The sequence below is a fragment of the Nyctereutes procyonoides genome, unplaced genomic scaffold (assembly GCF_905146905.1).
Source record: "Nyctereutes procyonoides isolate TBG_1078 unplaced genomic scaffold, NYPRO_anot_genome, whole genome shotgun sequence".
Lineage (NCBI taxonomy): Eukaryota > Metazoa > Chordata > Mammalia > Carnivora > Canidae > Nyctereutes > Nyctereutes procyonoides.
The window spans coordinates 664129-676254 of NW_026575124.1; positions in this window are offsets into that span (position 1 = coordinate 664129).

The following is a 12126-nucleotide window of genomic DNA, read 5'->3' on the forward strand; positions in this document are numbered from 1 at the left end:
AGGTCAGCCTCGCCTCTTGTCTCTGTTCTTGGCGATAGCCAGTGTAGCTAGAAAGAGCAATCTGTCAAGTCTAATTAGAGTAGAACAAAGTGAACAATGGGCGCCCAGCTCTAAATTGACAGCCCAGTTTAATGGGGTGGAGGAGCTTGGGAGAGATGTGTGCTTTGCGCGCTTGGAATTGGTTCCTTCAAATGGATCCTTTCCGAACCCAAACTGCAAAACCACTTAAACTGGATTCTTCTTTACTTCACCAGAAACCTTCAGGTCCCTGCGCTTTTTAACACAGGCACAACCAGCAAAAGTAGAGAACCTGGCTGTGTTTCAGAGGTGAGGCTGTAACTGACCATAGTTACATCATGCGGTGTCGGCATGGTGCTGTGTGCATGCAACTGATATTTATTAATCTTCTCATGTTTCTCCTTTGTGTCTGGTTATATTGCTGGTATTAGTGTTTCTTTTATTATTTTTGAAATCCTTTTTATTATAAGGCTTGCAATTCTGGAAATTTCAGAAACAGCTTGAAATTTTAGTAGGACCACAAATAAGGCACATTTAAGATGCAAAAAAAAATCTTTTTAAATTATATTTTTGGCTTGTACTTTAAATGGCCTCTCTGATTTGGATATTTTAGTTCTTGCATCAAAAGTAGTTTTCATAGGAAAAGAGTGTATTTATAAATGAATCAAATGAATACATTCCTTAAAATACATGAATGCAGGTGATTGAAGCTTAAAAGCTATGCATGTTCATACTCTAAAGCCTCAAATAATGGAGGCCTGTGATCAGCAAATGTTATACTGAAGACTGATGGTTTGTTCATTTAGCTCTGCCTCGGTGTGGGGGACATACTTGAAGATGTGAGACATCTTGAAGGTGTGAGAAAACGTAATTCTTTAAAGTGGGAGAGGAAGAGTGGGAAGACAGTAAACAGTCTTTATAAGTTCCAAGTCTCAGTCTGCATGATTTTGCTATTCTTTCCTGTGTGTTAGCTCACTTAATCCTTGAAGCACCCTATGAAGTATGTTACTATTATCTTCACTCTGCAGATAAGGAAACTAAGGCCCTGAGAATTTCGTGCAAGATTAGAGAACTGCAAAGTAAGGCCTTGAACTTAGGCTGTCTGGTTTCAGGTCCAATGTACTTCTCAGCACTGTATTCTGCTAGAGTTAGGAGACATTATAGTTTAAAAATCGCCCAATTCAAAAAAAAATCGCCCAATTCATAATAACAATGCCAACATGAGAACTCTCTGCTAATTCACTGGTCCCTTATGGACATGAATGAGGCATTGGATTTTCATCTGGCATATGTCGTACTGCTTATGGTACTGTGCTGCGTGTTACTCATCTTTTCTTTTCCAGCAGCACCACTTGTTTCTTTTCTGCTCTTTCCTTCCTTTTTTTCTTTTACATGCACGTTATTTGAAAAAACAATCTTGTAAAAAGATAAAGTAGGCTAATGCTACCTACCTCACCCCAGACCTCGTCCTCTCCCCAGGGAAATCAGTTATCAATTTGGGGTATAACCCAACTGTTTTCTGTGTGTGTTTGCACAGCTGTGTGTATCACACAGTTTTGTGTCTTTAAAAAACACACATGGTAACATGCTATTTTTTATTCTGCAATTTGTTCTTACTGTTTTAGTCAGCTTGCCATGCCCATGAACATCACTTCATGGCAGTACGTTTAAATGGAATTCATTCTTTTTAATCATTACAGAGCATTCCATGCGTTGTCACTTTTACTGCTTCCTCTCTACCTCTCCTCTGCTTTTGAAATGACTTAGGGGCACATCAAGTCAACACTAATATATTTGAATTTATGGTGCGGGTAGAGACAGGCATAAGCTTTATGGCTCATGGAGCATTAATAAGAAGGGAAGGGAGTGTGGGAAGCACCGACCCCAGCCCTCTGGGTTGAGATGAGAGGCTGAGGCAGGTGTGGTGTCACCTGTCAGCAGATTTGTTACCTCCCAGCCTCTGAATTTTAGCACATTGTTGTTGTTGTTTTAAATGCACCTGTTCTCCAGAGATACATTCCTTATTTTTAAGAGATCACAGTAACATACCTGACAGAGTGCTGTGAGGATGAAATAACACACATGAAAGAACATCACAACCGTGAAGACCCAAGCCTAGTAAGTTATGAATTGTGTTTGCTTATTGTCCTCTTTCCTCTCTTTCCCTCCCACCCCAGATATTAGGTCGTGAGGCAGTTCTGCAGAGAAGGGTAGTTAGCAAATGGAGCTACAGACATTGTTATTAGATATCCTGGAGCATGAATGTGCCTACAGGCATGCATTTTAGAAAGAGACTGACTTAGCTCTGGACTCCAGTCCCGAATAGGCTATTTATTAGTTGTGTGGCTTAGGGAATGTTTTGTCATACGTAAAATAATGGTTAACTTAGTCTGGGGTGAAGTATACCTGAGATAATGTATGTAAAGTACTTATACGGTTTCTGGCATATAGGCAAGCCAGCTGCTGTCAGCCAGAGAAGCTGCGATGTCTCCACTCCGGTTTTCTGCTATGAAGCATCACTGTCCAGTTTCCTCAGGCATGACAATAAAGGCAGGCCGAATCTCAGGATTAAAGCACAGTCACTCCTTGTTCCTTTAGTCCATATATATATACTACACATCTAATACTCTGCTGGCTACTGTGTGAAACATAAAGAAAGTGCACGACAGGGCTCTTGCCCTCCAAGTGCTATGGCTATTAAATTGAAGTGCCTTGATATACCACATTAACACAGGAAAGAACCTGTGGATGAAAGGCATTCTGTACTATGCCATCGGGGTAACATAGTAACATAAACACAGCACGGTAGTATGAATATACATGTCCAGTGGCTACTTTATCAAAAAATTTTCTGTTAATTACAAAGATATATGTATATATATACTCCCTTAACATCTGCTTATGCGTTCCTTATATCTAGCCTCAGAATTATTTTAGAAGCTCATCTGGGCCTCAGTTGTGGAACTTGAGACATTAAATTAGCTGCTAACCGGGGCTGGTTTTCTGGCTGGGGGCTGCTCTCATTCCCTCTCCAGAGAGTGCTAGAAAGAATGAAGTCACCAGAAGCTGGTGCAAAGGAGCTGCTCTCTGTTCAGCCTAAGTCTTGATTGAATAAAAACATGCAGATGTTCCATTATTCTGGACAAAATAGCCAATATTTAGTAAGCAGATAAAATCCCCCCAAAGGAAGAACTGTCATAAAGAGCCTGAGGATGCCCCATAAAGGAACTGAAAGTCCTTACTTTGGGGGAGGGAGCATTCCCAAGGAGTAAACCTAGAGTATTTCTCAACTGTCACCCTCGTCCGTCTCAGCCTAGTAAGCTTTCTCTTGACCCACAGAGCCCATCTTCTGTTGTGCATGTGAACCCATTCCAGCTGGCTCATACTGGCCATAAAAAGCCACCTCAGCTGTCAAGCACAGAAGCCATGTGTGGCTTTTGGTTTAAGAATCAGTCCAGGCAGCAGATGCTCTGAGTGCTCGGAGAGTGGCATGCCTCTTCCTGATACAAGAACAAGCACCCTTTGTCTTAATTCCACACTTAAAATCTGGGATAGAAAATTCTGAATGTCTTTACTTTTAAAGGAGCTGTGTTAGATCATTCTTATTAGAAAAAAAGTCACGTATAGTATAAAAAAAGTGTGATTTCTCAGAGAACCGTTTTACTGCTGAAGGGATTTCTCAGCAGACAAAGAATGTGGTCATTAAATCATAACCCCTGTGAGAAAGCATAAGGTACAGGACATGTCATTATTAGGTTAAGTGGGATTCAAAACACTCTGTCTCCATTACCCCTTTCTGGAGATGATATTCTTATTTTTATTTGCTAAAGCGGGGCACCTCCCTGAAATTTTTTGCCTAGACACCCAGAATAAAAATTTACAGTGTATTAGAATTCTAAAAATAATTTGATCCCACATTTTGCAGAGTTCAGGGCTCCAAAAATATGCCTCCAAATCATTATTGGTGATTATTTTGCCCTCGTACAAGAGGTGAAAGCAGCCAGTGTATGAGACTTTACAGAGAGGCCATTTTCCAAGGAAGAACAAAGAGAATGGAGAGAGAAGCTGCTTTGCTTTGTCTGAGCCGACTCCCTCTGAGGATCACTGCAGGAAAGGCTCAGAGGTGTGTCCTTGTCCATTAATTTAGTAACACTAGGTCCAGCAGTCCTGGGATGCAGGGAAACATGAGCCTACCTGCACTGTATTAATGTTATCAACTGCCCTGTTCATGTATCCTCTCCCTGGAGGACACTCTTATAACACAGTAACCCTTAGGGAGACACTCCCTCCTTTACCTCCATTTCTCTGCTGATAAAGCAAATGCCAAGCTTCCTTTTGGATCATGTTCCTGATTCTCTAAGTTACTATATATTTATTGCTCTTCTTCGTGTTCCAAACACTGAGCTCTCAGTACTCATCTGGGTGGATCCAGATTGTGAGGCTACAGCCCAAATAATCAGTACAGGGCAGCCCGGGTGGCTCAGCGGTTTAGCACCTGCCTTCGGCCCAGGGTGTGATCCTGGAGACCTGGGATCAAGTCCCACATCAGGCTTCCTGCATGGAGCCTGCTTCTCCCTCTGCCTGTGTCTCTGCCTCTCTCTCTGTCTCTGTCTCTCACGAATAAATAAATAAAATATTTTTAAAAAGAAATAAATAAATAATCAGTACAGAACTTGGGAGGCCCAACCTTTCCTCCTCCAGGACCCTCAAGAAGCCTTGTGTTCCAGTTAGATCCCTAATTAGTGTGTTTCTGGTGCTACTAGACAAAAGAGAGGCCCCTGTTCTGAACCAGAGCCTGTAATTTATGCCTACAGCTATACCCTGATGGGAGATGGGGATTTTCATTTCAGAGAACAGGGAGCTGATCAACAGCATGACTAATCCAAACGAAAACGTCCACCTATAGGCCTTTACTCCCTTACTAGAAGAAAAACAGAGATGTGCGATTTTTACACTTAAATGCACTGAAGCTCTGCAAGCGGGAGGGACATAGAGCATCATTTGGGCACTTGAAGGACAGGGCTCTACCGGAGAAAGCATCAGCTAATGAAGGGCAACATAAAGTTCCTTCCTTCCTTTTTTAACGTGGAAGCTGCCGTCTGGCATCATCTTGCAGGTTACAATTCCCGGCAACCACGCCGGCTCAGGAGCAGAAGCGCAAACCCCTCGTCTTCTTTCTGTGGGCCTCAGCCATAGGGGGAGAAAGGTGGTGCCACAACTCTCTCCCAGTGGATGATGATGACGTGTTCTAGGCAGATGATTGCGGAGGCTCCTGTCAAATGAGTGAAGAGAAAGAGGAAGTGGGGAGAGGAGGAGGGACTCCAGAAACCCCACCGCAACAATCCTGGAATAAAAATGAGGGGCCGTTATGGGAAATGATAAGCGCGGTCACCGCGAAACTCAGTCCCTTGCCCGTTGTTCCCCCCCCCCATTATGATAAGCACTTATGATATTTTGTAAATAACTTACAGCAGGATAAGATAAATGAAAGAGACTTCCTATCGGGTTCTATCTTCCCTCTGCTTTAGGATCGTCTCAAATAACAATGATCCTTTTTTTAGCTTTAGGAAGCTTTAAAAACAGTCAAGCCCTTTTCAGCATTGGGTCTCCAAACCATAAGGTCTCCCTTCTGGACAGAAGGGCTGCTCGGGTTGTACCCCTCGCTTTCGGGCCCGCGGGGTCGTGGCGCATATCGTGCAGCATCCCGAGCGCAGGCGACTTTGGAACGTGGGCTCAGCCCCAGCGGTCCCGGGAGGCGACGCCGCAGCCTCGGGCGAGATCCGCGCTTTCCCCCTTCCCGCCAGCAGGCGGCGCTGTCTCTCGCGGCGCCCGCGGCCCACGCCCCGCCCCGCCCCGCCCCGCCCCTCGCTGAGGTCACTTCCGCCGCGGCCTGGGGAGGCCGCGCTGCTGGCGTCCTTGCTCTCTGCTGGGGGTTGTGTTTTGTGTTTTGGTCTTTATCCAGCGGTGCCCGCTAACGTCCCTGAACCACGATGCCCTTGTGGCGGTTTCTCCTACTTTAAAAAAGTTACTTCTTGGGTCCCTTGAAAGAATGGAAATACTAAAAAACAACAACCACCACCGTGTATTTGGGACTGCGTGCTGATTTTTTTTTAAACTTCAAATGCATGTCGACTTAAATAAAAAGAGCCTCTGACCCGACAAGAAGGCGATATATGTTTAAAAAAAATAGAATGCTTAAACAAACAAACAAACAAAAAAATTCCCCTTCCTGTTTATTCCAGACTCTTCTACAGGGTAGAGAGCGGCTCGCGAACATTCAGCTGCGGCGCCATCTGCTGGCCGCGCCGCGCCGCTGCAGGCCCCGCCCGGCAGGGACAGGTGTGGGCTGCAGGGGGAGGCTCTGGCGCCCAGCTCGCGTTCCCATGCAGCTCTACTTATCTAAAGAGAGAGTAAATTGATCCTCTGCAAGAAAATGGGCTGGTTTGGAGGAGCCCTCAGGCCTAAATGTACTGGCAAGCGCTCTGCAGGTGTTCTCAGAAAACCTGGGGCTTCGAGGGAAAAGAGGAGGCATGATTCATTTCATTACACCTGCGCCTCTCTCAGGGGCAGGGCTGAAAACTGAAACTGGGTTTTTCATCAAGGCACACGGGGACGTATCAGGGGCAGAAGTCAGAATGTATTTGTTCTCCTGAATTTTGCTGGATGGAAGGAATTTCAAAGGTTTAAAGGGGTGACAGAAATAAAATTAATCTGGGAGTGGGGACGTGTTAAAATGCGGCCTTGGCTGTGGTTTGATGTAAGGTCACTAAGCCCGGTGCCTTTTTCCAAACTCTTGAGTCAGTTCTGATTTACTTGAAGATTTTTCTATTTGGGAGACTTCAGGCTCTTTTCACACAGAGGTCTAAATCCATTTGCAAATGCATCTGTATACGTACCGCAGCACAAACCTGCATTCACCATCGTTGCAGACTTTATTAAAAGCCATAATCAGAAAATGCTTTGGGGACTGATAGAAAGCAGAGTTTTAGAGCAGGATTACAGTGGGCCCACCCATCTGGAAAAATATGGTATCACTGATAGGAAACGCTTCTAATGGAAAAATGTTAGCAAACGTAGTTTTGACCCTCCAGAGCTTGATAATAGCTTTCTAGCAAAAAATGAATTTTTGTGTTCTGGGATGAGTTTACAGTTTACAGTTACAGTTTAGTTTATAGCTAAAAGATGAAGTAGCTTTACCAACAATACAATCTATAGGAACGTAACTGGTTGTGTAGTCCTTGGGGTTCCACGTCATGTGACTTCCACATACAGTCAGTGTTTTATAATGATGTCCTTTGGTGCTTCAATAACTACATCCTCCTGGTTGAGGCTTACCTGATTCTACGGCCACAGTGAATAGTTTCATAGAGAAAATGTTAACCCTCCACATGGTCGCTTGAGGAAGGTACGCAACTAAGAAAACAGATGAGAAATAAAGTAAAAATCCATTGCAATGATGTGTGGGCGGTCTGTATCAGAGAACTAGAAGGCCGAGTATATTTTCTGGGTTTTTTTTCTTTTTAAAAAATATATTTTCTGTTTTGAATGAACAAAAGGTACCAAATTGTGACCAGTATAGGAAAGATTTGATGGTTGATGGCTACATCTATCATACCTCTCTTCTACTAATGTATTTGTAGAGGAGAGTCTTTCATAGACATAAATTGCTTGATAACAAACCAACACTGTGAATAGTGGCATGAAACGGAGACTTGAACATTCCTCAGTGAAGATCATCTCATGGCCTCTGTCCCAGGACCGTGAAGGAGAGGATCAGAGGTGGAACAGTGAAGAGCCAGATATCTTAAGCCTTCACAGTCTTTCCTCTGTTGTGGCACAAGGCAATCCCTGAAAACTGAATGTTTTATTTTCTGTGCTTCTCCTTATTTATTTAATGAATTTGTTTAGAGGGTGCCTCCACCCTTAGAACAGAGCCAGACTTCCCAAGAGTATTCATTTAGCACTATTTCTGGTGGACCTAATATAAAAAGGCTGCCCATTCCCCTAGCAATTGAGCCCGGGTTCAAATATTTTGCTTTTTTGGAAAAAAGCAAGGGAAAATTTTTATAGAGATGACCTCTCCCTTGACTTCCAGCCTATTCTAAATTGGGCTTTTGAGAGAATGTGACTAATCGCTCTAGAATTGAATAGAAACAGATTGAGCTTGGTAGAAATTTCTGTCTAGACCCTACAGTTAGGTAAGTGTGTCTCTCCTGGTCAAAATCCTAACTTCACAGAGGAGTTGCCTGACACTGTCAATTAAGCTCTCTTTCGTTCTCTCAACATAGATCAGTTCTCTTCTCTCCCATTCCTGCAAAATGTCAGGCTAACTCCTGCTCAACCAGTGGGCCTTGGCTTTCTAGTCACTTCCTCTGAGACTTCCTTGACTCCCCAGGTGAAGAGAGGGTGCCCCTGCTGAGTTCCCAGAACCTCACAGTTCCCCATCATGGCTCTATAAAACTTGTCACTGCTTCTCTCTGTCTCCCATACTAATCTCTTACTTCCTGTGAAAACAGGGCCATCATTATCATTATGTTAATTTTCCATCCTCAATACCTAATCAGTGCCTCAGACCAAGCAGCTGTTAGGTAGGAATGCAACACATGGAGATGGGAGGGAAGGGTCTTCCCAAGGGAGGAACCGATATGGACACATACACAGGTATAGGTCCAGAAGAGTGCCTATATGGGAGCATGATGTGGTTTGGCTAAAGCTTAGGGGGACTAACAGGAGAGAAGACAGGAAAGCATCTGGGTGGTTGTGGAAATTGTGAATGTTAGTTCAAGGCAGTGGTCACCAAAGTTGAAAGAGTTACACATGTTGTAATTTCTGATGTATTCTGTATTGGATAAGTGTTTGCATATATTTTCATCAAAAACATGGAGCCATAGATCTCGCCCATTCCACTTGTGGAATATCACTTAATTGGCAAAACCAACCTACATGGCTAAACCAGTCAGTTAAACAGACTTACTTTCTGTCAGAAAAAGTTTAGCTTCATTTTCTAATTAAAAACACTATATCCCAGGGCGCCTGGGTGGTATAGTTGGTTCAGCAGCCGACTCTTGGTTTCAGCTCAGATTGTGATTCGGGTTTGTGGGATCGAGTCTCGAGTCTCGTATCAGGGTCTGCACTCAGCACGGAGTTGGCTTGGGATTCTCTCTCCCTCCCCTTCTTCCCCCCACCCCATACATAAATAAATCTTACCAAAAAAATTTTTTTAAAAAAATCACTATATTCCTACAAGGTCATCCACCACCTCATATGTTACTTCTAAGAAAGCCGTTGTCCACAGCACAGAGGCTTGCCAGTATTTTCCAGGGAATGAGATAAAGCGCTGCCCTGTCACTGTGTCTTACTTGGCTCTCAAGAAATTCCTCGTCAAGTATAGTGCATTCTCAGATTATCCCTTCGTTTGGGGACAAAGCACAGTTCAGATGGCTCAGGGATGGTTTTCTGTTGTAAAGAGCCAGAGCAATTGGCAAAGGGTAGGTAGAGAAAAGAAATGAGCTCAATGCCAGCCATTCCCAGGCAAGTCGCTTTCAGGAGAAGGGTACATTTTGTAGTTAAGAATCGAAATTGAGCCCCCTAATACTATGCTATGTACAGTATAAACAGCTGGCCCTTGAACAAGGCAGGGATATGAGCACCAACAACCCCATGCCATTGAAAATCCATGTATGATTTTTAGCTTCCCCCAAACTTTACTTATAGCCTACTGTTGACCAGAAGCCTCACTAATAATGTAAAGCATTGATTGACATATATTTTACATGTTATATGGATTATTCTTACGATGAATAGAGAAAAGTTATTAAGAAAACCATAAAGAAGGGAGAACAAATGCATTTACAGTACTGTACTGAGACAAAATTACCGTATAAGTTGATCTGTGCAATTTAAACCCGTGTTATTCAAGGATCAACAAACCCCAGTTTGAAAGGTGTGGTTTTCAAGAACCTATATTTAGGGCAGCTCTGGCGGCCCAGCGGTTTAACGCCACCTTCAGCCCAGGGTGGGATCCTGGGAGACCTGGGATCGAGTCCCATGTCAGGCTCCCTGCATATAAATTTTATTTATAGGGGCGCTTGGGTGGCTCAGCGGTTGAGCATGTGCCTTCCGCCCTGGGGTTCCAGGATCGAGTCCTGCATCAGGCTCCTTGCATGGAGCCTGCTTCTCCCTCTGCCTATGTCTCTGTCTCTCTCTGTGTCTCTCATGAATAAATAAATAAATAAATAAATAAATAAATAAATAAATAAATATTTATTTAAAATTTATTTATAATCTTTTAAAGGTTTTTAAAATTTATTTGACAGAGACAGAACACGAGCAAGAGGAGCTACAGAGGGAGAGGGAGAAGCTGACTCCCTACTGAGTAGGAAACCCAACATGAGGCTCGATCCCAGAACCCTAAGGACCATGACCTGAGCCGAAGGCAGATGCTTAACCAACTGAGCCACCCGGGTGCCCCTATTTATACTTTTTAAAAATGTCCTCCTCTTAAACTTCTTATATTAGTAGATGTTTATAATTTATATACGATATGGGATCCCTGGATGGCACAGCGGTTTGGTGCCTGCCTTTGGCCCAGGGCGCGATCCTGGAGACCCGGGATCGAGTCCCACATCGGCTCCCGGTGCATGGAACCTGCTTCTCCCTCAGCCTGTGTCTCTGCCTCTCTCTCTCTCTCTGTGTGTGACTATCATGAATAAATAAAAACTAAAAAAAAATTTATATACGATAGACGTGCAGTTTTAAAGTAAATTACAGGGATCCCTGAGTGGCACAGCGGTTTAGCGCCTGCCTTTGGCCCAGGGCGCGATCCTGGAGACCCGGGATCGAATCCCACATCGGGCTCCCGGTGCATGGAGCCTGCTTCTCCCTCTGCTTATGTCTCTGTCTCTCTCTCTCTCTCTCTCTCTCTCTCTCTCTCTGTGACTATCATAAATAAATAAAAAATTAAAAAAAAATAAAGTAAATTACATATGTGTCTGTCAGAGGATACCTAACCATTAGTTTACTGATAAGCACATGCAATCAAAAAAAATCTGAGAACCACTTTTAGGTAAAGTGGAAAATCACTGAAGGTTTCTGAGTAAAGGAGTAGAAATGAGCATAAGCATTGGTTGTAGGTGACAGTAAGAGACAATACCAAGCATGGAGGAAGATACACAAAAGGACCATCCCTGCCTTTGTTGAAGAACTGGCAGCCTGACTGACACGTGAAAAAACAAATAACAATAGTGAATAATAAATAGTGCATCGCTAATTAAAGGGAGGCAAATAAGGATGAAATTTTAAAGAATATGAAAAGAGAAATTGTTTTTTATTCTGTTTTTAAACATGCATTTCCTGCAGAAAGAACTGAACTTTCAGCAAAGCCCTAAATGGTGATGGACTCACTACACTATTTTTATTTCAAATTCCAAGCATTCTATTTGGTCATGTTCCTCCTTCTTCATCTTTAACCACTAAATTGATGTTTTATTTTGATTTGGGGGGCCATGTCCTTCAGTTCTTAGAAGAATAAACACCTAAAAATGTGAGAGTTTCTTATTAAGAAGGATTACATCTGTAGTCCTGATCTTTCAGAAAATATCAACAATATAATGGTGAAAATGTCAGGATAAAAGAAGTCAGAGAAGTAATTTCAGTAGCTTCCCTATTTTTTTTTTAGAAATTTTCCTATACCCAGAATTTCCCAGAGAGAGGGATTTTAAAAAGTTCCCGAAGAACATCATAATAAGACATAATAATACCTTATAATTGTGTCTAATAGATCCAGTGTCCAAGGATTTTCATGATCTTATCCTTGCATTCCCATAGAGTGTAAGGGCTATGAAAAGGTCAAGAAGCATCCCAGACTCACCTCTTCACAGGAGCTCAGGGCTCCTGACAAACACTTTTGGAAAGAATCCTGAAGTGTTCACCTAGATGCTTACTCAGACCCCACTCTCCTCCCAATAACACCATAGGCATTGTTTTAGCCATTGAGCAAAAGAAAAAACAAACCTTTGAGAACGTAAGTACAACTTGCCAAGTACACAATTACTATGTGGCAGAACTGGAATTCAACCCAGGTCTGTCTTACTCAGAACCTGTTTTAGT